The sequence below is a fragment of the Schistocerca gregaria genome, chromosome 9, assembly GCF_023897955.1.
Source record: "Schistocerca gregaria isolate iqSchGreg1 chromosome 9, iqSchGreg1.2, whole genome shotgun sequence".
In the NCBI taxonomy this organism is placed as follows: domain Eukaryota; kingdom Metazoa; phylum Arthropoda; class Insecta; order Orthoptera; family Acrididae; genus Schistocerca; species Schistocerca gregaria.
The window spans coordinates 167617856-167645819 of record NC_064928.1 but is presented as its reverse complement, the minus strand read 5'-3'; positions in this window follow the sequence as shown (position 1 = coordinate 167645819).

Sequence of the window (27964 nt, the reverse complement as noted above, 5' to 3'; positions counted from 1 at the left end):
GATATTGAATGGTAGTTTTGTGGGTCAGTTCTACTACCCTTCTTATAGAAGGGATTATAATGATCATTTTTCCTAACAAAATATTTTCACATTTTAAGAAGAAAATTGGTGACTAAACTTTCATAAAAAAATCCTGCTATATCTCCCACAGGGAGATGCTTAACAAGCAATAATAAGACACAGGTAAACAAGAACAATGGTTTATATTGACCACAGTAGAGAGATTTAATAACAAAGGAAAAACTTTTCTCAGATACTAACAGTCATAGACCTGGAATATACAGAGAGTAAATGCACTGAGACGTGACATCTATGACACTGATAACCCCTAATGATGGAGGTTGAGCATTTGGCATATTGGCCAACAGGTACATCTTGGGATGTTACTGGAAAGTCATAAGTCCCACTGCGGTGGCTTCTGACAGGGCTCTGACTGATGGGCTGCTAATAGCCAGGACATGAACTGGCCCAGAGTTCCGGTTGAGTGAACTGCTAACGTGTTTACTTGTGCCACCCCGTATAATTGGTGCGGAGGTATTCGTGCTGATCCAGTTCTACGCACATGACATGGGAGAGGAAATAGGTCCTTGGCAGGAAGGACCTCTGGTGGTGCTTGTCCTGCCATCTGTCGTCCTTGTTGTGATTCATTCAGTCTGGGGAGGCATCGCCTTATACATATGCAACCCGATAGTGGTTCAGCATCTGAAAGGTTGCTAAACCCTTTAAGCAAACGTTGGGTACATGGCAGATCCTGTTACAGTAAAACATGTGGTGTCGGCTACTATGGGAGTCAGCACTGACACAAGGAAGTAAGGAGAGAGTAACTGTAATCTCACAGAATGCAGGCTAAATAACATCTTCTCAATACTTAGTACTGATTCTCTCAAAGTCCACGACCAAACTGGGACAACAAGTGATGGGCATCTGGTTAAATTAGAATTGACAGGGATTGCTGAACTCTGTCTTCCTGGAGGTGTGGCACTGCCTGCTCTTTCCATTGTCTCATGGGTCAGCACCTTCCTGAAGCTATTCCACAGTGCCGTGTTGCTTGGTGTGCAGTTGATGCCTTGGAACTGCACGTTCTTTCCCCCACCCCCTCAAAATGCCATACCATTGTCATGTAGGGAGCCATCCTATGACAATTGGGGGGGGGGGGGGTAGGAGGGGGAGAAGGGAGGAAGCTGGGTGGTATGAGGAGATGGGATTCGCAACTGGGACTGACACCAAGCCCCTGGCTCCACCTGACGACCTTCCTGCGCTCCAAGGGGAATGTCAGTTGGAAAACTGCAGAAAGGTGCCCACCCTCTTCCTGAGTTTGGCTGATGAAAAGCAGAAATGGCAGCATTGACAACAGCAGTGGCAATGGCGATGACTACGATGTTGGAGCCTGGTCCATGGTGGGCATCAGGATGAGGGCTGGGAAGTTGAGCTGCTGTCACAGTGAAGGTGATAGTTCTGCAGGTGGTGCAGCTGTGCCGGCTGCACGATTCTGGTAGGATGTGAACCTGGAGACAGAAAGTATGCAGAAGAATCTCACAAGCAACAAGCATGAATCTGCTTCTGATGGTGGCACACCGATGCATACAAATGCCCAAATTTTGAGGAATTGTTCCTCGCTCCCAGTGTCTTGTGTGACCAAAAACTCTGAAACGAACAAAATCATTATGTGCAAAGTGATACTTGCAGAATATGGAAGGCACTGTGTGCTGTGGTGGGTGCACCAACTGGAGCAGCGTGCAGTGCCACTGGCCATGTAGAAGCTCAACCAGTGACAGACTGTTGTGGGACTGGGAGCAGTACTTTGTGAGGAAGAGCAGCAGCACTTGATCCCATGTGTGAGTGGCACATAGTTTGTTCATCTGTTTACTTGAATGTACACACTAATTGTTCAGCTTCTCTTTTCGACTGAGGATGAAATACAGTGAAACCACTGGCCCCACAAAACTGTTCAAAGTCCTGAGCCATAAACTTTGGTCCATTGCCTGTAACCAAAATTTCAGGCAAACCTTTCCAGCAAAAAACAGATTACAAAGCCTGAATGGTACTACATCTACATCTACATTTATACTCCGCAAGCCACCCAACGGCATGTGGCAGAGGGCACTTTACGTGCCACTGTCACTACCTCCCTTTTCTGTTCCACTCGCATCTGGTTGGCTGGAGGAACGGCTGTCTGAAAGCCTCTGTGTGCACTCAAATCTCTCTAATTTTACATTCGTGATCTCCTCGGGAGGTATAAGTAGGGGGAAGCAATATATTCGATACCTCATCCAGAAACGCACCCTCTCGAAACCTGGCGAGCAAGCTACACTGCGATGCAGAGCGCCTCTCTTGCAGAGTCTGCCACTTGAGTTTGCTAAACATCTCCGTAATGCTATCACGGTTACCAAATAACTCTGTGACAAAACACGCCACTCTTCTTTGGATCTTCTCTATCTCCTCTGTCAACCCGATCTGGTACGGATCCCACACTGATGAGCAATACTCAAGATAGGTTGAACGAGTGTTTTGTAAGCCATCTCCTTTGTTGATGGACTACATTTTCTAAGGACTCTCCCAATGAATCTCAACCTGGTACCCGCCTTACCAACAATTAATTTTATATGATCATTCCACTCCAAATTGTTCAGCATGCATACTCCCAGATATTGTATAGAAGTAACTGCTACCAGTGTTTGTTCCGCTACATACAATAAAGGATCCTTCTTTCTATGTATTTGCAATACATTACATTTGTCTATGTTAAGGATCAGTTGCCACTCCCTGCACCAAGTGCCTATCTGCTGCAGATCTTCCTGCATTTCGCTACAATTTTCTAATGCTGCAACTTCTCTGTATACTACAGCATCATCCACAAAAAGCTGCATGGAACTTCTGACACTATCTACTAGGTCATTTATATATATTGTGAAAAGCAATGGTCCCATAACACTCCCTTGTGGCACACCAGAGGTTACTTTAACATCTGTAGACGTCTCTCCATTGATAACAATATGCTGTGTTCTGTTTGCAAAAAACTCTTCAATCCAGCCCCACAGCTGGTCTGATATTCCGTAGGCTCTTACTTTGTTTATCAGGCGACAGTGCGGAACTGTATCAAACGCGTTCTGTGCAACATAGTAAAGCACATCTGCACTGCAAATGGATATTTGATAAAAGAGTCCACTACTGTAAGCAAACAACTGTTCCAAAAGGGACCAGCAAAGTCAATATGCACTCGCTACTGTGGCAATGCCAAAAATGTTTGCAGGGAGGGGGGGGGGGGGGGCTCACCAATAGATTTTCAGCACAAATGCATCACTGTGGTGACCATACCTGGCCAAGTACAATGCCGATGCACTAACTGTTTTGTATGTACAATTCCCCATTGTCCTTGGTGGAGCAATCACAAAACATCTTTTTGCAACACATTAGGAATAAGCACATGATTGTCCAGAGTCATTTTGCAATAAAATATACACCATGCTGGATGGAGAAGCTATACTGATGAGAAAAATTTCATTGCACAAACGAATTCTGAAATTTTTTTCATGAAACAAGTCTAAACAGTACTGGTGTAGTGCAATGAAAGTTTCAAGTCAGGGTCTGCTTCCGAGGCCTGTGCACTTTTATTATGGTGTAGGGGAAAAGTCTGTAAAAGTTCAGTGTCCTGTGCATCAATCTGACAACAAGATGCAGCAGTAGCATCAAATTCAGAATCAGGACCAACAGGAAGGCAAGTATTTGCATGCTTTGATGTGAGCTGGGACAATATTTTGTACTGATACTGTGACAAAGCCCAATGTAGCAGCTTCTGGGCTGTGCATGGTGGAACAGGTTTGGATGGGTGAAACAGAGACTGAAGTGACTTGTGGCCTGTCACTAGCTAAAACTTCTGACCAAACAGACAATGATGAAACTTCGTCACACCATAATTAATAGCGAGCACTTCATTCTGGAAACTTCCTTGTCAATTTGGCAATAGTTACACTGAGTGTTGGTAAGTAACTTGGAAGCAAAAGCAATCGGCCTGTTCTGTGAACCAAATCTGTGTGAGGGCACAGCTGTAATTCCATACGAAGGAGTGTCCACTGCCAAAACCAGAGGCTTAGTGAGATCGAAATGAACAAGGCATCAGTCACTCAACAAAGCATTTTTAAATTTCTGGAATGCATCGTGACACTCTTTGGTCCAAACAAAAGGCACATTCTTCTGGCTCAACCAATGCAATGGTGCCACGATCTGGACTGCATTGGGTATAAACTGGATATAATATGTCATCTTCCCGAGAACTGACTGCAATTCTGTCACATTCTGCATGGCTGGAAGGTCCCGGGTTGCCAGCAAATGTGATTGAAGGGAATAAACACCCTGGCTATAAGAATGTAGCCTAAGTACTGAATTTCAGTCTGTAAAAAAGCACATTTGCCCATGTAACACTTCAAACCTGCAGCCGAAAGTACTTGAAAAAGTGTACAGAGGTTGCTGGTATGTTCCCATGGTGTGCATTCTGGCACTATAATATCATCCAAGTAGTTTGAACAGAATGGAACTTCTGCAGTAAGCTGTTCAAGTAGTGTTGGAATATGGCAGCTGCAGAAATGCTGCCAAAGGGTAACCACAAAAATTTGAACAACCCTAAATGTATGTTGATCACAAACACTTTCTGAGACTCCTCATCTAGTGGAATTAGCAAATACGCATTGCAAAAGTCATTTTTTGGAAAATAGCAGCCTGCACCAAGCCTGTCCCTTAATTACTCAGGGTGAGAAAATGGACAAGTATCAATTATTGTTTGTGGATTCACAGTGGATTTAAAGTCAAGTCTTCCAGAAAGCTTTGCTAAGATTACCAAGAGAGAAGCCCATTGACTAGCCTGGATAGGAGCAATAACACCACTGGCTTGACCTTCTTGAAATTCACTTGCAACTTTGTCTCTACAAGCATGAGGGATGGGACATGCCTGAAAAAACGAGGTTGTGCATTGCCCTTGATTGTAAAACGCACCACAAAATTCCTTCATAAAATAAATGAGGAACCTCCACAATCAACTGAGTAACACTGTCTTTTGGGTTGAAAGCAGAAATAGAAAGTACACTGTCCTGAATATGAACCCCCAAAAAATGAAGCAGGGCCATGTTTTCAAGGCACAGACACTAAATCTTCAAAAACTAGCAACTGCAGCCTAATAATTGAGAATAACTTCTGAGTGAGGCAGTAAACTTCTGTGCTGGTGTTGACAAGAAATACGAAAGTTTCATGTTACAAATGTCTGCTTGTGTGTGTATAGGTGCAGATGGATATGTGTGTGTGTGTGTGTGTGTGTGTGTGTGTGTGTGTGTGTGTGTGTGTGTGTGTGCGCGCGCGCGAGTGTATACCTGTCGTTTTTTCCCCCTAAGGTAAGTCTTTCCGCCCCCAGGATTGGAATGACTCCTTACCCTCTCCTTTAAAACCCACATCCTTTCATCTTTTCCTCTCCTTCCCTCTTTCCTGATGAAGCAACTGTTGGTTGCGAAAGCTTGAATTTTGCATGTATGTTTGTGTTTGTTTGCGTGTCTATCAACATGCCAGCACTTTTGTTTGGTAAGTCACATCATCTTTGTTTTTAGATATATTTTTCCCACGTTGCATGTCTCCCTCTATAATATATAGACACACAAACAAACACGAACATACACACAAAATTCAAGCTTTCGCAACCAACAGTTGCTTCTTCAGGAAAGAGGGAAGGAGAGGGAAAGATGAAAGGCTGTGGGTTTTAAGGGAGAGGGTAAGGATTTATTCCAATCCCAGGAGCAGAAAGACTTACCTTAAGGGGAAAAAAGGACAGGTATACACACACACACACACACACACACACACACAGAGATATATACACAGTGTGCTACAAACTTCTCTTCTCCCCAATCCTATTCAATACTTCCTCATTAGTTACGTGATCTACCCACCTAATCTTCAACATTCTTCTGTAGCACCAAATTTTGAAAGCTTCTATTCTCTTCTTGTCCAAACTATTTATTGTCCATGTTTCACTTCCATACATGGCTACACTCCATACAAACACTTTCAGAAACGACTTCCTGACACTTCAGTCTATACTCGATGTTAACAAATTTCTCTTCTTCAGAAACACTTTCCTTGCCATTGCCAATCTACATTTTATATCCTCTCTACTTTGACCATCATCAGTTATTTTGCTCCCCAAATAGCAAAACTCCTTTACTACTTCAAGTGTCTCATTTCCTAATCTAATTCCCTCAGCATCACCCGATTTAATTTGACTACATTCCATTATCCTCGTTTTGCTTTTGTTGATGTTCATCTGATATCCTCCTTTCAAGACACTGTCCATTCTGTTCAACTGCTCTTCCAAGTCCTTTGCCGTCTCTGACAGAATTACAATGTCATCGGTGAACCTCAAAGTTTTTATTTCTTCTCCCTGGATTTTAATACCTACTCCAAATTTTTCTTTTGTTTCCTTTAGTGCTTGCTCAATATACAGATTGAATAACATCGGGAAGAGGCTACAACCCTGTCTCACTCCCTTCCAAACCACTGCTTCACTTTAATGTCCCTCGACTCTTATAACTGCTATCTGGTTTCTGTACAAATTGTAAATAGCCTTTCGCTCCCTGTATTTTACCCCTGCCACCTTTAGAATTTGAAAGAGAGTATTCCAGTCAACATTGTCAAAAGCTTTCTCTAAGTCTACAAATGCTAGAAACGTAGGTTTGCCATTCCTTAATCTATCTTCTAAGATAAGTCATAGGGTCAGTATTGCCTTACGTGTTCCAATATTTCTACGGAATCCAAACTGATCTTCCCCGAGGTCGGCTTCTACCAGTTTTTCCATTCGTCTCTACATAATTCGCATTAGTATTTTGCAGCTGTGACTTATTAAACTGATAGTTCGGTAATTTTCACATCTGTCAACACCTACTTTCTTTGGGATTGGAATTATTATATTCTTCTTGAAGTCTGAGGGTATTTTGCCTGACTCGTACATCTTGCTCACCAGACGGAATAGTTTTGCCAGGAATGTCTCTCCCAAGGCCGGCAGTAGTTCTAATGGAATGTTGTCTACTCCGGGGGCTTTGTTTCGACTCAGGTCTTTCAGTGTTCTATCAAACTCTTCACACAGTATCATATCTCCCATTTCATCTTCATTTACATCCTCTTCTATTTCCATAGTATTGTCTTCAAGTACATCACCCTTGTAAAGACCCTCTATATACTCCTTCCACCTTTCTGCTTTCCCTTCTTTGCTTAGAACTGGGTTTCCATCTGCACTCTTTATATTCGTACAAGTGGTTCTCTTTTCTCCAAAGGTCTCTTTAATTTTCCTGTAGGCAGTATCTATCTTATCCCTAGTGATATAAGCCTCTAAATTCTTACATTTGTCCTTTAGCCATACCTGCTTAGCCATTGTGCACTTCCTGTTGATCTCATTTTTGACATGTTTGTATTCCTCTTTTGGCGGCTTCATTTACTGCATTTTTATATTTTCTCCTTTCATCAATTAAATTCAATATTTCTTCTGTTACCCAAGGATTTCTACTAGCCCTCGTCTTTTTACCTACTTGATCCTCTGCTGCCTTTACTACTTCATCCCTCAGAGCTACCCATTCTTCTTCTACTGTATTTCTTTCCCCCATTCCTGTCAATTGCTCCCTTATGCTATTCCTGAAACTCTGTACAACCTCTGGTTCTTTTAGTTTATGCAGGTCCCATCTCCTTAAATTCCCACCTTTTTGCAGTTTCTTCAGTTTTAATCTACAGTTCATAACCAATAGATTGTGGCCAGAGTCCACATCTGCCCCTGGAAATGTCTTACAATTTAAAACCTGGTTCCTAAATCTCTGTCTTACCATTATATAATCTATCTGAAACCTGTCAGTATCTCCAGGCTTCTTCCATGTATACAACCTTCTTTTATGATTCTTAAACCAAGGGTTAGCTATTATTAGGTTGTGTTCTGTGCAAAATTCTACCAGGTGGCTTCCTCTTTCATTTCTTACCCCCAATCCATATTCACCTACTACGTTTTCTTCTCTCCCTTTTCCTACTGACGAATTCCGGTCACCCATGACTATTAAATTTTTGTCTCCCTTTACTATCTGAATACTTCCTTTTATTTCATAATACATTTCTTCAATTTCTTCGTCATCTGCTGAGCTAGTAGGCATATAAACTTGTACTATTGAGGTAGGCGTGGGCTTCGTATCTACCTTGGCCACAATAATGCGTTCACTGTGCTGTTTGTAGTAGCTTACGCGCATTCCTATTTTCCTATTAATTATTAAACCTACTCCTGCATTACCCCTATTTGATTTTGTGTTTATAACCCTGTAGTCACCTGACCAGAAGTCTTGTTCCTCCTGCCACCGAACTTCACTAATTCCCACTATATCTAACTTCAACTTATCCATTTCCCTTTCTAAATTTTCTAACCTACCTGCCCGATTAAGGGATCTGACATTCCACGCTCTGACACATAGAACACGTTTTCTTTGTCCTGATAATGACATCCTTTTGAGTAGTACCTGCCCGGAGATCTGAATGGGGGACTATTTTACCTTTGGAATATTTTACCCAAGAGGACACCATCATCATTTAACCATACAGTAAAGCTGCATTCCCTTGGGAAAAATTACGGCTGTAGTTTCCCCTTGCTTTCAGCCGTTTGCAGTACCAGCACAGCAAGGCCGTTTTCGTTATTGTTACAAGGTCAGATTAGTCAATCATCCAGACTGTTGCCCCTGCAACTACTGAAAAGGCTGGTGCCCCTCTTCAGGAACCACACATTTGTCTGGCCTCTCAACAGATACCCATCCATTGTGGTTGCACCTATGGTACGGCTATCTGCATTGCTGAGGCACACAAGCCTCCCCACCAACGGCAAGGTCCATGGTTCATGAGGGGGGGAGGGGAGGCGGTTCCATGTTGTTGAGAACAAATTTCATTAGTGAGTAAATGTACTGTGAGGCTGTCATAAGAATTCCCATTGTTTTAAAAAGATGCCTACTAGATGTGCGACTATGAACCCCACACATTATTCTAACCACTTTTTTTTGAGCAGTGAATACTTTTTGTCTAAATGTTGAGTTACCCCAAAATATTATTCTGTATGACATCATAGAGTGAAAGTACACAAAGTATGTTAGCTTACTAATGTCTATATCCTCAAAATTGGCAATTATTCTGATTGCAAAAGTTGCTGAACCTAGTCGCTTTAGAAGATCCAAAATATGAATTTTCCAATTAAGATTCTCATATATATGTACACCCAAAAACTTAGTATGCTCTACCCTGTCTACTGACTTACGTTGATGTGTTCTGTTTATTGAAGGAACTGTACTTTTTGTAGCAGAAAACTGGATGTACTGTGTTATTTCAAAGTTTAGAGCAAGCCCATTTGCAGAAAACCAATTAATGTCTTTTCTAAATTTATTTACATCATTTTCAATTGGAATTTCTTTTACTGTATTAATAATGATGCTTGTATTGTCAGCAAACAGTGTCAGTTCAGTTTCCTTTTTCAGATAGGAAGGGAGGTCATTCACATCTATCAATAATAGAAGGGGACCCATGATTGAACCCTGTGGAACACCTAGTATAATTTTGACCCCAGTTAGATGAAGCGACAAACTTATTTAAAACACTTGACCAATATAAGGAAACTTTTTGCTTGTAGGTATACTTAAAACACTCATACACTATTCCATTTATACCATAGAATATTAATTTCTGTGACATAATGTCATGGTTCACACAATCAAATGCTTTGGACAAGTCACATAAAATTCCTATTGGTGACATTTTACTATTTAAAGACTCTAGTATGTGGACAGTGAAATTGTATATTGCTGTCTCAGTGGAACAGCATTTATGAAATCCGAACTGTGATTTACTAAGTATCCCATTACTGTTGAGATGGCTAACCACTCTTGAGTACATTATTTTCTCAAAGATTTTTAAAAATGCTGTAAGCAAGGATCCTGGCTGAAAGTTATTGACATCTGTGGTGTCCCCCTTTTTGCAGAGAGGCCTGACAATGGCATATTTTAACCTGTCTGGGAAAATACTTTGAGTTAATGATGCATTACATATGTGACTCAGAACATCAGCTATAATTGCTCCACATTGTTTTAATAGTTCAAACAGAACATTTATTTTTCAAAGATTTAATAATTTTATTTATTTCGCAAGAGGTTGTTAGGTAAAACTTAATTTGACTAAATTTTTTCAAAACAGACTCTTCCACATACTGCCTGGCTTTTTCTTTTGAACTGTACTCATCAATTTTTTCTTCTACACTTAAGAAATAGTTGTTAAATACACTCCTGGAAATTGAAATAAGAACACCGTGAATTCATTGTCCCAGGATGGGGAAACTTTATTGACACATTCCTGGGGTCAGATACATCACATGATCACACTGACAGAACCACAGGCACATAGACACGGGTAACAGAGCATGCACAATGTCGGCACTAGTAGAGTGTATATCCACCTTTCGCAGCAATGCAGGCTGCTATTCTCCCATGGAGACGATCGTAGAGATGCTGGATGTAGTCCTGTGGAACGGCTTGCCATGCCATTTCCACCTGGCGCCTCAGTTGGACCAGCGTTCGTGCTGGACATGCAGACCGCGTGAGGCGACGCTTCATCCAGTCCCAAATATGCTCAATGGGGGACAGATCCGGAGATCTTGCTGGCCAGGGTAGTTGACTTACACCTTCTAGAGCACGTTGGGTGGCACGGGATATATGCGGACGTGCATTGTCCTGTTGGAACAGCAAGTTCCCTTGCTGGTCTAGGAATGGTAGAATGATGGGTTCGATGACGGTTTGGATGTACCGTGCACTATTCAGTGTCCCCTCGACGATCACCAGAGGTGTACGGCCAGTGTAGGAGATCGCTCCCCACACCATGATGCCGGGTGTTGGCCCTGTGTGCCTCGGTCGTATGCAGTCCTGATTGTGGCGCTCACCTGCACGGCGCCAAACACGCATACGACCATCATTGGCACCAAGGCAGAAGCGACTCTCATCACTGAAGACGACACGTCTCCATTCGTCCCTCCATTCACACCTGTCGCAACACCACTGGAGGCGGGCTGCATGATGTTGGGGCGTGAGCGGAAGACGGCCTAACGTTGTGCGGGACCGTAGCCCAGCTTCATGGAGACGGTTGCGAATGGTCCTCGCCGATACCCCAGGAGCAACAGTGTCCCTAATTTGCTGGGAAGCGGCGGTGCGGTCTCCTACGGCACAGCGTAGGATCCTACGGTCTTGGCGTGCATCCGTGCGTCGCTGCGGTCCGGTCCCAGGTCGACGGGCACGTGCACCTTCTGCTGACCACTGGCGACAACATCGATGTACTGTGGAGACCTCACGCCCCACGTGTTGAGCAATTCGGTGGTACGTCCTCCCGGCCTCGCGCATGTCCACTATATGCCCTCGCTCAAAGTCCGTCAACTGCACATACGGTTCACGTCCACACTGTCGCGGCATGCTACCAGTGTTAAAGACTGCGATGGAGCTCCGTATGCCACGGCAAACTGGCTGACACTGACGGCGGTGGTGCACAAATGCTGCGCAGCTAGTGCCATTCAACGGCCAACACCGCGGTTCCTGGTGTGTCCGCTGTGCCGTGCGTGTGATCATTGCTTGTACAGCACTCTCGCAGTGTCCGGAGCAAGTATGGTGGGTCTGACACACCAGTGTCAATGTGTTCTTTTTTCCATTTCCAGGAGTGTACATTAGCTTCTTGTGTACTGTTGATTAGGATGGTCTCATTCTCTTTAATCATAATACTACCTACCCCAGTGGTTACTTTCCTTATCTCCCATATTGATTTTATTTTATTGCTGGAGTTGTTAACTTCTTCTCTAACATACATATTTCCTGATTTCCTTATGATTTTTCTCAGTATGTTATAATGATTTTTATGGTGAAAAACTACTTCTGGATCTTTACTAGCTCTTGCTGTCTCACACAATTTTCTTTTTCTTTCTCAGGACACTTTAATACCTGTAGTAACCCAAGGTTTCTTTGAAAAGTGTGTGGTGTTACATTTGGTAACTTTCTTTGGGAAACAATGTTCAAAAAGGGATATAAATTTATCAAGAAATATGTTGCATTTATCACTAGCATTTGGCTCATTATATACATCTCCCCAACTAACATTTCTTAAGCTTTCTCTGAAGTGCTCTATCGATACTGGATTGAGTGACCTCACACTTTTACTTAGTTGTTTCCGAACTGTTCACCCTGTTATAGTTTGTAAGTTAATCAGTTGTGCATCATGGTCTGACAATTTATTTACCACAGGGAAAGCATGTGTTTGTTTTACATCCTCTTTCTGTACAAATACATTATCTATTATCGTGCTACTGTCTTGAGCTATACATGTGGGGAAATTGATCACTGTTTCTAAGTTATATGTTGTTAATAACACTTCTAGTTCACTTTTATTATTAGAATTACTTAGAAAGTTTACAGTGAAATCACTACAGATTAATAACTTCTTCTTTTCGTCTGACATACAGCATGATAGGCAGTCAAACTTTTTTATGAACAGTTCCCAGTCTCGTAATGGGGACTTGTACACTGTTAATAATATCAATACTACATTATCTAGCTGAAGTTCACATGCACAAATCTCAAAGTGCTGATCAACACAAAATTTGCTCACTTCTACAGTTTTGCATTTATACCCTTTTTTTATGAAAATGGCAACTCCCCCTTTATCCATCCTAGATCTACAAGTGTAAGATGCTAAATTATACCTACTTATACTGACATTAACCATGCCCACAGTTACATGGTATTCAGACAGACAGAGTGTATCAATCTCATTCTTATTTCTGAGATCACCTAAACACATTAATAGCTCATCTACTTTATTTTTTATTCCCCTGATATTTTGATGCAGTAAGTTGATACTGCCCTTAGCTTTACTCCTATTTACTGTACATGAAGTTTCCTTTATTCTATTTATCTTGATTGTCATCTGTCTGGACTTTGGTTTTAACCTAAGAAACCTGTCTGCCTGGACCCATTAACCACAGAGAATACCCCTTGTGTGACTGTGGACCCTCTTACTGTTTCTAGTAATAGAGAAGCTAACTTATTTTTCCCCATCATATTTAGGTGCAGGCCACATGTAGTGTATCCCTGCCTACCAATAGCATTTACTCGACCAACAATTATGTGGGATTTTGCCAGTGTCTGGAGCATCCTGTTTAGCTCAGTGTTAACATGCCTTACAGCAGTGTTTACCCAGGGCTGATCATGACACTGGAAGACCTCCACAAACCCCACAATTGTGTGCTCCGTTTCTGCTCCTATTTTATCCAGATCAACTCCTAACACTGTATCTTGGATTCATAGTCAGGCTGTTTCCTGCTCCTCCAACTATAATTACCTGATCTTCCTTCTCAAAGTCCCTGCATAGCTGACCTAAGTTTTCTGTCACCTGGCTAAGGCTAACACTTGGTTTCACAAGACTTGTGACCTGGTACCCTGCAACTAATTTCCCCTGAAGCTGCTGGCCCATACCCCTCCCATGACTGCTACCTATAAGCAGAATTCTTCTTTTCCTATTCTGGTTTGATCCTGATCTCTCTTTTTTCTTTAAGCTAATATTCTGCTTCAACCTACAGTGTGTCCGAAAAGTCTTTCCCTGATTACTTAAATTGATAACTTAGGCTAGAAGTGACATACAAATATGAAACTGGTGTCTAATTGTTTACAAACTATCAAAGTTTTTTTCACACATCAGCAAACTTCCACTTTAGCCCCCTTGGTAGCACGTAGCACATCTAGGCAATATTCAGTTTCTGTCCACACACCGGCCAACATCACTGGAGGGATCGATTCCACTACTGTGGTTAGCTGTTGCCACAGGGTTTCAAGATCTGGTACATGTATTCGTTAGACCTCATCCTTGACATAATGCCATAAAAAGAAGTCTAATGGGATTATGTAAGGAGAGCGTGGAGGCCAAACCGTTGGCCCATCACAACTAATTCATCACCCAGGAAAGGTCATATCGAGATAGGCACAGACGTCCAAATCCCAATGAGGCTGTGCACCGTCTTGCTGAAACAAGATATCAGGGTGATACTGAAGCAGCTGAGGAACAGCTTACAGTTGCAACATGTCCAGATACACTGCAGATGTGATGGTAGCCTCAGCGAAGAAGAATGGTCCGATAATTTGATCGTGCAATAGCGTGTGCCAAACATTCACCTTTGGACTGCCTCTGGTGCACTCCATGACCTTGCCAGGGGGTTGTGAACCCCCAATTGCGCACATTCTGGTGATTCACTACTCCACTGACAAAAAAGGTCACTTCGTCAGGAGAGGCAATTCGTCTGAGATAACCATCATAGTCCTCAATACGTGATAGCATTTTGACCGCAAAGTCATACCGACGTGTACTGTCATTGGGCAACAAGGCTTGAATGATTTGCACTTTGTATGCATGAAACAATAAATGTTTGTGTACAATGTCATGGAGAGAGCTCTTTGGCATCTGCAATTCACGTGAGGCCCTGTGCACCGATTTCTTCGGACTTCACTGAAAAGACTGCCTTACAGCTTCCACCTTGTCTGCTGAGGCTTTTGGTCAACCATACCTTGGAAGGTCAGAAACCGATCCTGTGTTCTTGAACTTCTCATACAAGGCTTTAATGCTCTTGACATCAGGTGGATTCCTTCCAATGTTGTCTGGAAGTGTCTCTGCACTGTAGTTGGTGATCGTGTCTCATGGTACCACGGGACGCACTGTGCCTTCTCCTGATTGGTTAACATGGCTTCTTGGGCACTGCACCTCATCCACTACTTACGTACTGAGAACCTAAAATAGAAAAAACTTTGATAATTGTAAACAATTCGACACAAGTTTCATAGCCTGAGTTATCAATTTATGTAATCAGGGAAAGTCTTTTCGGACACCCTGTACTTTCAACTACATCTGGATGAGGCCCTTCCTCCACTTCAGACAGCAAGCCAAACTGATTTACTAATTGGATTTCTGGAGTTTTTCAAGTGTTTCCCTTATTTGCCCTTTGCTTGCCACCTTTTCCAAGTTTCCAGTCTCTTTTTCCTCCCTTAACCTACATAATTCCAAGTTTGTGTTTTCTTATTCAGCCTTAAGGCACAAATTTTTGCCTCCTGTTCAGCTATTTTTCTGTCCTTGCTGTAACCTACACTGCCATCAAAGAACCTTCCTGGAGGTGTGGTGCTGCCGGCTCTCTCCACTGGCATGCAGCCCAGAGCCTTCTGGTTGCCATTTTATGGGACTGCTGCACTGGTCAGTGTGCAGTTAGTGCTTTAGAACTGCACAAAAACGCCTTTGTTTTAATTATTGCCACACCAACTTGCATATCCTATTTGTGACACTCTCTCACCTACAATAATACAAAATGAACTGCCCTTTGAACTTTTTCAATGTCCTCTGTCACTCCTACACAACACAGATCCTGCAACATGCAGCAGCAATCTAGAAGATAATAGTGTAGGTAGTCTCTCTAATAGACCTGTTCCATGTTCTAAGTGTTCTGCCAATAAATCACAGTCTTTAGTTAGTTTTCCCCATGACATTACCTGTGTCATCATTCCAGTTTAAATTATTCCTCTCTGTAGTCCCTGAATATTTTGTTGAATTCACAGCCTGTAGATCTGTGCGGTGTACTGTGCAACCTTTTAGTATTGATTTGGATGACTCCACACTTTTCATGACTTAGAATCAATGCCACTTTTTGTGCCATACATCTGGTCTAAATCATTCTGCAGTTGGTTCGAATCATCTGATGACCTTATTAGATGGTAAATGACAGCTGCATCTGCAAACAGTCTAAGAGGGCTGCACAGTCTGCCTCCTGAATTGTCTATATAGATTAGAAACAGCAGAGGTGCTATAACATCTCCTTAGGGAACATCAGATATCACTTCTGTTTTACTCTACAGTTTTCCATCAGTTACTATGAACTGTGACCTTCTCACAGGAAATCATGAATACAGTCGCACAACTGAGTCAATACTCCAGAGCCACACCATTTGATTAGAAGTCACTATTGAGGAATAGTGTCAAAAGACTTCTGGAAATCTAGAGGTGAGGAATCAATTTGAGATTCTCTGGCAACAGCACTCATTACTTTGTGTGAGTAAAGATATTTTCCAAATCCATGTTGACTATTTGCCAATAAATCATTTTTCCCTAGATAATTCATAATTGTGAAGTTCCAGTATTATGTAGGAGTGAAGATCAGCAAGTTGGGTTATTAAATTTTACTTTTTCAGGTTCTGCCACAGTTATGTTCAAAAGCTTTTATTTGTCATGGCTAATTTCAGACTACATTCTCCTTTCTCAAACAGCAGCTCTCGGTGGAATAGTAACATACATTTCCACTGGTGCACACATATACAATAGCCATAACTAGTATTTTTACAAATGCAGCATAGTGCTGCTTACCCAGGATCCAGTAACTTCACAAAGACAAGTTGTGGAAGCTCCCTCCACATACTTTGGAAGGAGAGTTCACAAATCATCTTCGTGAAGAGACTTTTGTGCCACATTTCAAGATGTGAATGAGGATGCTGCATTGCAGCTCCCCATGGTTCCCTGACCCCTCACTCAACCAAGAGGAGCTGCACTGTTTTCACTCGGATACAGAGGCGAGGCACATGCTGGATAGTTTTTGCGTCACCACTTCCCATTGTGCCTCTGGTGTGGCAGCTCATGTGGTGCTCAGGCAGGTTGTGAACATGATACAACAGGGGTGGCCTGAGCAACAGCCAGGCTGGGCATCAGACCTGCTTCGGAACTATTATGTCTCTGGCTGGGAGAACAGATGGCTTCTCCCATCAGGAGCAGTTGTAGTCTACAGTCCAGCCTCAGAGGCCAAAGACAGTGGCTGAGTGTGTGAGTTGTACTTATGTTAACATTTGTGTGTTTTCCACTTTAGAAGAAGGCCTTTTGGCCAAAAGCTTAAGTGAATAGCAGTATTTTTTTGTGCCTGTCTGTGAATTCATCTCCTCTATATGATGAGTATAAATCTATCCTTTTCATAATATTGCCTTCATTCCATTCTGAACTTCCAGCTGAGACTGCCATTTACACACTGTCAAACCAAATTTTAAAAGTATTAAATAACAAAATAGTGTAGTTTATATTTTCTATGAGCTATCTGAGGCATTAGATTAGATTAGATTAATACTTGTTCCATAGATCATGAATACGACACTTCGTAATGATGTGGAACGTGTCAGGTTAATAAAAGATGTCTGTACAAGAAATTACATTACACAAAATATTGCATGACACTAATGATTAAGTTTTTTTTTTTTACTTAGTTTATATCTAACAATTCAGCCAATGAGTAGAAGGAGTTGTCATCTAGAAATTCTTTTAATTTATTTTTAAATGTTAGTTGGCTATCTGTCAGGCTTTTGATGCTGTTTGGTAGGTGCCCAAAGACTTTTGTGGCAGCATAATTTACCCCTTTCTGTGCCAAAGTCAGATTTAATCCTGCATAGTGAAGATCATCCTTTCTCCTGGTGTTATAGGTATGCACACTGCTATTACTTTTGAATTGGGTTGGATTATTATCAACAAATTTCATAAGGGAATATATATACTGTGAGGTTACTGTGAGGATCCCTAGATCCTTAAATAGATGTCTGCAGGATGACCGTGGGTGGGCTCCAGCAATTATTCTGATTACACGTTTTTGTGCAATGAATACTTTTCTACTCAACGATGAATTACCCCAGAATATGATGCCATACGAAAGCAGTGAATGAAAGTAGGCATAGTAAGCTAATTTACTGAGATTCTTATCACCAAAATTTGCAATAACCCTAATAGCATACGTAGCTGAACTCAGACGTTTCAGCAGACCATCAATGTGTTGCTTCCAGTTTAACCTCTCATCAATGGACACACCTAAAAATTTTGAAAATTCTACCTTAGCTACAGACTTCTGTTCAGATTCTATATTTATTACTGGAGTTGTGCCATTAACTGTACGGAACTGTATATACTGTGTTTTATCAAAATTTAAAGAGAGTCCGTTTGCTGAGAACCACTTAATAATTTTGTGAAAAACATCATTTACAATTACATCACTTAGTTCTTGGTTTTTGGATGTTATTACTATACTTGTATCATCAGCAAAAAAAACTAACTTTGCATCTTCATCAATGTGGAATGGTAAGTCATTAATGTATATCAAGAACAGTAAAGGACCTAAGACTGAACCCTGTGGGACCCCGTGCTTGATAGCACCCCAGTTTGAGGAATCAGCTGTTGTTTTAACATTACACGAACCACTTATTTCAACTTTCTGCATTCTTCCAGTTAAGTATGAATTAAACCATTTGTGCACTGCCCCACTCAAACCATAATGATTTAGCTTATCTAAAAGAATTCCATGATTTACACAATCAAAGGCCTTTGAGAGATCACAAAAAATACCAATGGGTGATGTCCGGCTATTCAGAGCATTTAATATTTGATCAGTGAAAGCATATATAGCATTTTCTGTTGAAAAGCCTTTCTGAAAACCAAACTGACATTTTGTTAGTACTTTATTTTTACAAATATGGGAGGCTACTCTTGAATACATTACTTTCTCAAAAATTTTTGATAGAGCTGTCAGAAGAGAGATTGGGCGGTAGTTGTTGACATCCAACGTATCCCCCTTTTTATGCAATGGTTTTACAATGGCATATTTCAGTCTATCAGGGAAAACACCCTGCTCCAAAGAGCTATTACATACGTGGCTGAGAATCCTACTTATCTGTGGGGAACAAGCTTTAAGTACTTTGCTGGAAATGCCATCAATTCCGTAAGAGCTTTTACTTTTCAGTGAGTTTATTATTTTACTGATTTCAGAGGGAGAGGTTGGTGGAATTACAGTTGTTTCAAACTGCGCAGGTATGGCCTCTTCTATTAATAGCCTTGCCTCTTCTAGTGAAGATCTAGATCCTATTTTCTCCACAACATTTAAAAAATGATTATTCAAAATATTTTCAATTTCTGATTGTTTGTTAGTACACTTGTCATTCAGTTTTATTGCACTAAAGTCTTCCTGTGCTCTTGGTTGCCCTGTTTCCCTTTCAATAATATTCCAAATTGCTTTAATTTTATTATCAGAGTTACTGATCTCAGACACGATACACATGCTTCTGGACTTTTTAATAAATTTTCTTAGTACCGCACAATAGTTTTTATAATATTGAACAATTTCGGGGTCAGTACTCCCTCTTGCTGTTAGATACAGTTCTCTTTTACGGTTGCAAGATATTCTTATTCCTTTAGTTAGCCAAGGTTTTTTATATGTTTTCTTGGAATTATGTTTAACTATTTTCTTGGGAAAACAATTTTCAAATACCCTTAAAAATGTATTGTGAAATAAGTTATATTTCAAGTTTGCATCGGGTTCCTTATACACTTCATCCCAGTCTAGCTGCTGTAGGCTTTCCCTAAAGTTTGCAATATTTATATTGTTAATTGAACGCACTGCTTTGAAAGTCTGATTTATTATACTGCATGGAGCTATGTCATGTACTGTAACAAGCTGTGCACTATGATCTGAAAGACCATTCTCAACAGGATAAGCATTTATGTCCTTAAACTTATCTTGGTCTATAAAAAAGTTATCTATCAATGTCCTGCTGTTCTTTGTTATCCGAGTAGGAAAATCAATGACGGAGCTCAAATTGAAAGAACTGAGTAATACTAAAAGGTCATTCTTCCTATTACACTCTTTCAGGGAATCAACATTGAAATCCCCACAAATGATAATTTGCTTCCCCCTGTCTGACAGATAGCACAACAAAGCATCCAAGTTTTCTAGAAATAGCTGTAAATTCCCTGAGGGGGACCTATACACTGTTACAATTATGAAAGTGCCATCATTTAGTTTAAGTTCAGTGGCACATGCTTCCATATGTTGCTCTACACAAAATTTTTTAGTTTCTAAATTTTTTGCACTGTGGAAGCTTTTGACATATATGGCAACTCCTCCTCTCATCATATTATCTCTACTTACATGTGCAGCTAATTTGTACCCATTGATGCTAACCTTTTGCATATCAGTGACAATGTGATGCTCAGACAGGCATAGTATATCTATATCTTCTAAACAAAGCAGAAGCTCATCAATTTTATTCTTCAATCCCCCAATATTTTGATGAAATATACTAACAGTATTTTTCACTTTACTTTTGTGAGTATCTTGAACTTTTTTAACATCTTTAGTACTTTTATTCTTCAATCCCCCAATATTTTGATGAAATATACTAAAATTATTTTGTGAGTATCTTGAACTTTTTTAACATCTTTAGTACTTGCCTGGCTGAGTTTCCCACTGGACACTGATCTTACACTGAAAAAGAGTTTCCACCATGAGATGTAGTTCCTCCCCCCTTTAAATTTCCTGCTATCAGCCCAGCCAGTTTACCCTTCCCTTTCCTGTTGAGGTGTAGGCCATGTCTAGTATAGTCCCACCTACAGAGTGAATCAACAGGAACCACACCAATGTGTGACCCTGCACCAGATCCAAGTAGCTGTTCCAACTCCAAATTAACTCTCCTGACAGAAGAGGTCAAATGAGGTCAGTTGTGGCGCTCCAGAACCGACACAAACCCAACACTGGTATGATTCGATGCCGATGCAATCTTTGCCAGGTCACACTTTATGCTGTACCCCAGATCTCTGTCAATACTGTTGCCCGGCCCACCCACAATAACCACGGTGTCTTCCTTAGTAAAACCTTTACATAGTGAACCTAAATCCTCTGTAACCTGCCCAAGTTCAGCACTAGGTTTGAAAAAACTTGTGACCTGGTAATCCAACCCTAATTCATCCTGCAGAAGTTGGCCCACACCCCTAGCATGCGAACTACCTAGCAACAAGACCTTCTTTCTCTTTAACTTTGTGGCTCATAAATTTATCTTAGATCACTGAAGGTTTTATAGAATTGATGTTATAGTCAACCAAAAAACAATTTCACGTCTACACAAAAGAATGCAGAAAGTTGCATATAATATGCAGCCATTGTAAGTAAGATTATTCTGACTGGGGAAAAATTGATTAAGGGATTTCACAAAAGGGTTTCACAAAGCTCATTTATGTAGATGACACTAGTATTGTAATCAATCCAAAAATCCTTAAAGCAGCAGAACAAACAGTAAATAGCATTCTCAAAAGTATTAGTGAGTGATTTACTGTGAATGGCCTAACTCTTAAATTCAAAAAGACAAAACATATTTTGCGCTGCACATCTAGAGGTATTATACCAATGACAACTGTAACACACAATGAGGAACCATGTCTAGGGTGGAAACTTTGAAAACATTTAGGTTTCCATACTGATGAGAATTTAAACTGGAAAAAAATACCTTTTGCAAGACATGTTCAGTCACATTTGCACTTCAGATTATTACAAATCTTTGGGATAGACAGATCAGTAAATTGACATATTTTGTGTATTTTCATCCAATAAAGTCAGATAAAATAATGTTCTTTAAGAAAGATGGTCTTCATTGAGCAAAAACATGCTGTGAGAATAATATGTGGTGTCCAGCTATGGTCATCTTCTAGACATCTGTTTAAGGAGATAGTCAAAATGCCTAATGCCTCTCAGTATATTTACTTCATCATGAAATTTGTTGTAAAAAATGCCTTGCGGCTCAAAAGGAACAATGATGTTCATAATGATAATACTAGAGGAAAAATGTACATTCATTACTCCACATTAAGGTTCTCTTAAGCACAAAGAGAGGTGCACAATGCTCTCACCAAATTTTTTGATCATTTAGCAAATGATATAAAATGTCTGAGGGCCAAAATAAAGTAAAATTTGAACACAAACTGAAAAAGCTTCTCCTATCTACTCCTTCTGTTCCATAGAAGAATTTCTATTTTAGTGATGTAAAAAGGTGATGGATAGGAACTACTAACTCATATTTGTATTAAAAAAATAAAAATGATCAGATTGTAGCCATATTTACATTAGAATGTGTAATGTAGGTAAAACAAATCCTTCTACATTACTATCATTATTCACACAAATGATCCATGGAACATGAAGTTAACTAACTAAATACATCTGCCCTCGTATTTCTTATCCACTGTCAGATATTATAAACTGCTCCTTGCTGTTGGTCCAATTTCCTAAAATTTTCAAGACAGCAAAAGTGAAATTTTTTGAAAAAGGGAGATCAATAAACAGGGTCCTATATTCATCTCTAAATGAAGTTTATAGTGCACTCAATGACAAAAGCATAAAACAGGAGTATATTTTGACCTCACATAGTCCATTGATTTTGTCAAGTGTGAATTACTTTTGGCACAAATTCCACAATCTGGAATTAGGGTAAATGCAACAGTCTGGAATTATGGTTTGGATCACACCACACAGAGCACAAAGAGCTGTAATAACCTCAAAAAATATTGGAAGCATACAGCCAAAAGAACATTTATAAGTCAAGGCATTTGTAGATCCACAGGTTATAGCAGATGATTACAATGAATAATCATTTGGTCAATGCTCAGTAGAACAATATTTATCACTGATACGAGAACACATACATAAGCATCTGGATGCAGTCTATTGTGCCAGAGCTGTGTTGACCACCAGTGATAATAACCTGCAGAGTAGTGTTCCCACAGAGCTACCCCCCCCCCCCCCCCCCCACACAGCCTCCCCCCCTCACTCCAGTGCAGAGCATTGCAGGGGAATACAAGCATGGGGTCAACAATCACTGAAGTGGTGGCTAATGGCGTGTATAACCTGTTGTGCCATGCCTTGGAACTTTTGTGAGACATGACTGGACTGTTTCTTGACATCACCGTGGGAATGGTATAAGCACTAAGCAGATTGTATGGCTGTGGCTGACAAGGGAAGTATCGGCTGTGTCCACACAGGACCCCAGCGGTATGATCAAAGGGATGGGGGGTGGAGTGTCTATAGCGAGGATGTCAGGCTGTGGAGGCCATATGTGGCAGAGAGAATTTGGTGTGATCAACCCTCCACTAGGCATGTTGGAAAAGTTATATGACTTGGAGCACTTGGGGTCTTTCAAGAACCCAGTTCATTTTATTGGAGCACTCTATTTATTGTTGGGTTTTGTCTTCATTTCTTCATTGTAACATCAAATTGTTATATCCCACACTGTTTTTATTGTTAGTGGATTGCATACATCAAATGACTTTTTTTTATGACAGGAAATACAACATTACATATTTTGCAACATTTTGTTTTACATTGCTTTTGTTACAAAAAACTTTGTTTATTTTTTACAATTTGCATGCTATTGTTGTCTTACATCTTAAGCATTTTTGGGACATATTATTTTACTTTATGTTTTTGAAGACAAATGAAGTATTTTTTTATTTATCAGTTTTTGTTATATCTCTGGTGATCATAACAAAAATAAAAACTTCAGTACAATAAAATATGTGCTGTAGTTTTATTGTGCTTAGAAATGGTCATGTCAACACAACACACTTACTCATTTTTATTACATTGTAAGCACATCACAGTCTGGCTTGAATGGGAGCTGCATATAAGTTTTCCACTGTTCTTACAGATTTGCCTAAGTTTCTTGGATGCAAGGAACACCTTTGTCATTTGTTGGTGTGTTGGTGTTTACAAGTGTACTGTCTCTTTTACGCTCATATTCGTATCTAAGAGCAAGAAGACCACTGTGTGCTCCCTTTTGAAGGAACCTCCTATTAAATAGTATTCTGTTGAAGTAAGGATGCACAAGCTGTCATCCTAACTGCAACAGAAACTGTCGCCTCTTTGAAGAGGGGCTTTGTGGGTGATGATACAACCATACCAAGTATCGTAGAACAGTACAGCATGTCAATGCTTGGTGTTGTGTTTCATGCTACAGGTGCCCACAAGTTGATCAATGGTATCAACACACCCCTTGTGTTTGCTCTAATGCTCTATAACTTCTGGTTTCTTTTCATCACCAACTACAATTCTTGATAAGTGAAGGGGGAGATAAGTATAATTGCTGTTAATTTCTTTGGTGCATGTGATACTAGTGATATGGAATCAGAAAAACCAAAACACATGAATTTACTTCTCTTGTACATTGTGGTTTCATCTCCTTAGAAATATCAATCTTATTTTTCCTTAGAGTTCCAGCATAATTGGTTTTCACTGGCAGCAATTCTCTCACTAAAAGTCTTCCACTGGTAAAATTGTCAGCTGCAATATTGTGGCCTTCATTGAACCACTTTTTAGTTAGATCTTCTATGTCTCAGGAAATCTGATTTACTTCTCTCTGTTGATCGGGTTGTTTTCTAAATCTGTCCATTCAGTGGAGATGTATTTCTGGAATGCTGAGGCCACCATATTTTTATACCCTCTTTAGCAGACTGGCTTTTCATATGTTGCTGAAATGGACATTTCTCACTAAATAGTAAAGGCTGTTTATCAACAGTCATTTCAAAGTCTAGACTGTGTATGGAAGAAAGCTGTGAACTGAACTTTTCCAAAATGTCTCTAAATACAACTAATTTATCATGAATCACACAATCTGCCCTTGTTTCCTTATTCTCAAACTGTGAAAATGTGTGATAGCTGGAAACCTTTTTAGGTGCATTATTGCTCTGAAAATAGGCCTACTATGTTCCTCACTCCAGAATCCACTCATGTGCTCCCTCCCTGATCCGTAGGTTCCAGAAGATAAACCGGTAAGCAAACCAATATAGGCCTCTAATTCTTCCCCATCTAGTTTCTCCCACACCTCAGGTGTACTATCAGGCTCTGAGCACTATGGGACTCAACATCTGTGGTCAGCAGTCCCCTAGAACTTAGAACTAATTAAACCTAACTAACCTAAGGACATCACACACATCCATGCCCGAGGCAGGATTTGAACATGTGACTGTAGTAGTCGTGTGGTTCCAGATTGAGCGCCTAGAATCACTCGGCCACCGTGGCTGGCTGTACTATCAGGATAATCTTCATTCTACTTGTTATACACTCACCTAGCCTCTTTGTTAGTTTTCCTTACCATGACTGATATTATTTTGGGGTAATCAGGAACTTTAAGATTTCTTTCATTGAATTAGGGGTGTCACTTTAGGACCAGGTTTATCCAAAATTATTTTATGAGATAGAGTTTGGCACTTGGTGGGAGGCTCTTTGAACCAAATTATTCCATCTTTTCCAACGAAATAATCTTTCATAGCGTTGTCATTACTTACTATTCCATCATCATCACTATAAATGACATCATCTTCATTATCTTCCTCTTCCTATTCCATTATGTCACTGCCTTCCACCTCTTCACTATCTGAAGGCAAGTATTTATCACTGTTCAGGTCAGAATAACTTTTGTTATCGATGTCAGCATCATACCACATCTGAAGAAGAATCTTATTGGTCTCTTCAGCACAAACAAGTTATCCACCAAACCTAAACAACAAATTAATTCTATGTTTAAATTCTGACTTAACTTACGAGACAATAGTTTTGCCTCCTACAATCCCCACAAATGTCTAATTTATGACTTACTTACATCATAATAAACAAATATTCCTTTCTTTTTATTAATAGTATCATACATATATGAAAAAGTGTAAGATTTGAAAACAAGTGTTGCGCTTGTGCAGCAGTGTGGTAGCCAGGTGCTGAGGTGGGGCTCGATGCACTGACGTGTGTGGTTTGCTGTGTGACTGGGGGCAATGCCAGTGTGGGTGCTCGATAGGGTGAGGGATGGGTGGGGCATGGATGCTTGGGCAGACATCCGGTAGGTGTGACTGGCCAGTGGGATCAGGGTCATGTGTGGGCTCGCACATTCTTCCTCTTGACTGTTGTGTGTCAAGGCTGTGGACTGCTTGCATGCCAGGGTGCAGGCAGTGGATATCTCATTTTATATTGTGGTACCAATGTGTTCCTCATGGAGTGCATCTGATGACCCGTAGCAACTGACATAGCATTGGTGAATCACCAACAGCTCATCAGGTAAGGAGACACACCTCTTGAGTGTGTCAATGGATGCATGATCGTCTTCCCGTTGTTTGTCTTAAATGGTCAGTGTACCAGGTTTGGATGGAGGTGCCAGACCCTGGAATGCAGCAGGCCATGACAATGTGCAGAACAATGGCATGTTGAATGACTGGGGAGTGGCCAAAGTAATGTAAAACATTCATCCCCAGGTCTGCTTTGATTATGACTTTAACAGAGTGTGTCCATGTGAGGTGGCAAGACACTGAAAGTTGCAGAGTTTGGATCATGGATTTGTGTACTGTGATCCAGGAGCTGGCAGCGGTGCTGCACGTTCATCCTTTGTCAATGAGATGTGAAATGGTAAAGGGGTAAGGATGGTCGAAATTGCTGAAACAACTGGTTTTAAGTTATAATGTTATTTTTTCGACACCAGTTTTACCTGAGTGTTAAAACTGCTCAAAATAACTGGTTTCTGAAATGACTGATTTTCAGCTTTCTTGTTCCTATTATTTCCTGTAATAAACATAGAAATCAAATAAAGACTGAAAATATTGACTCAGTTTGAAGATACATAGAATCAAAATATTAAGTTAAGTAGGAAAATAAAAGAAAATTTTATCCATCCACCATTTATTACTAGTATTGAAAAGTGATACAGTTACTTTCTATTTTTATTGTGCTTTATGAATAAATAGTTGTTAAGTTTTTAATTTATTACTGTTACCATAATCTCTTTCCTGCTTTATTATTTCATAGAAATGGCAGACAAAACTTTAATCTTTCAAAGTAATTTAAGCATCATACTTCGTTGTTATGCCACTTCACAAGAACGTTTCCAGAATAGAGATGATGCAGTTCGGCACTACAACATATGGCTGGCAATGATAGCGATATACTACACTCACTTTGGTACAGAAAGGGGTGAATTATGCTGCCACAAAAATCTTTGGTCATTTGCCAAATAATATTAAAAGTCTGACAAGTAGTCAACCAACATTTAAAAGCAAATTAAAAGAGTTTCTGAATGACAACTCCTTCTGCTCAATAGATGAATTCTTAGATATGAAGTATTAACTACAAAAAAATTAATTAATTAATTAATTATTTTGTGCAAAGAAAACTTATGTTAAAGTAACACGTTCCACATAATTATGAACTGTCGTATTCATTATCTATGGAACAAGGATTAATGTATGTATGTATGTATAGACCAGGTGGCGGCAAGTCTTGGAGACTGCTTGTACAAACTTACCTTAAGCTACGACACACAGTAACAGGGACATTATTGTCTGAGTAATGCTGTACCAACTCTTTTGCCATCTGTTTGTTGCTCATTTCTGTCAGCATCATTATTCCTGATCACATTTCCTACTTTCTGTAATGACACAATATTTCAAAATAATGCAAATTCTGCATATAAAAATTACTTCTTATTAAGAAATGTTTTCTAAAAAATGGAAACTACGGCTAATTGATATTTCGGTTTTTTGGTCAGTTATTAGTAAAAAAATAAGAAACATGTTATAACTGAGACCAAACAAATACCAAAAAATACCAGTTACTGGGAACTAAAATACTGGTATTGGTTTTAACCAGTCAATTTTCCTATCCCTAATAGAGGACTGATGTCAGAATTTAATCCGACATTAGGTGGTTTGTAGGAGGGGACGAGGCAGGTGGCGCAGTTGAAAATGAGATTCTCAGAAGCCTCAGATGGCATGACCAGCAGTGGTGAGAGCACATTTGGAGCAGGCAAAGTCCAGTCACCATACACAGTGCAGAATACGCAGATGTCCTGTCCATTGCATTGCTGTGCTGGAAAAGCTCCATTTGATTGGCATCTGGGCACTGTTGTGAAACTGTAGGAAAATCCTGTTGGAAGTTCAGTCGTATCAAATTGGTGTGCCAGTTGTGGGCACCACTGAGCAGTCACATGCAGTGTCATCAAACTGCTCCCATGCAGATACAGTTGCTAGGCGCACAGTTGTTTGT